The following is a 471-nucleotide window of genomic DNA, read 5'->3' as shown; positions in this document are numbered from 1 at the left end:
CCACACCCCCGGCTGTCCCAGCCAGTGAGCGATCCCCGAGCCCGGGCGTCCATGGGGAGCCGCCTTCTCCTGGCTCTGACCCCGACCACCGCCTGCGGCGTTCGCCTGCGCTGACCCGGACTAGGGACTTCGGGAGAGGATCGCGCGGCTCGGAGAGGTAATCGCCGCATCCCCGGGCAAGGGCTGCGGGTACGCATTTGGCAGCGACTCCGGGGCTGGACCTGTCGACCTGCCCTTGGTTTTGCAACGGTCCTGGAGGGCAGTTTGTTGGCCTTTTGTGCCCATTATGTAGGTTTTGAAATGCTAGGAGTTGAGGTCGCCGCGCCAGATGTTAGGCTGACAGCCCTGGATTCATGCAGCCAGCTGTTCCTTTCAGGTTATGCAGAGAACTTAAAGTGCAGCTGACTGGTGGAGAGTCGCTCCCGGGGCCGCTTGCTTGGGTGGTCGTTGATGCTTTGCTCCTTTTCGTGT

The 471-nt window shown here is 62.2% G+C and overlaps 1 protein-coding gene across 1 annotated transcript in view; it reads left to right on the top strand.

Annotated features, from left to right (window-relative positions):
• Positions 1-6: 6 nt before the first annotated feature.
• The window catches only part of TNFAIP3 (TNF alpha induced protein 3), a 15,126-nt gene continuing 14,661 nt past the window's right edge, over positions 7-471 (top strand). Inside the window, exon 1 of the mRNA XM_006915376.3 lies at positions 7-157. The gene's annotated coding sequence lies outside the window, so the exon portion shown is untranslated. The remainder of the gene's footprint in view (positions 158-471) is intronic.

The sequence above is a fragment of the Pteropus alecto genome, unplaced genomic scaffold, assembly GCF_000325575.1.
Source record: "Pteropus alecto unplaced genomic scaffold, ASM32557v1 scaffold185, whole genome shotgun sequence".
Lineage (NCBI taxonomy): Eukaryota > Metazoa > Chordata > Mammalia > Chiroptera > Pteropodidae > Pteropus > Pteropus alecto.
Note: the sequence above shows the minus strand (reverse complement) of the source record. Positions and strands in the feature narration are given on the sequence as shown.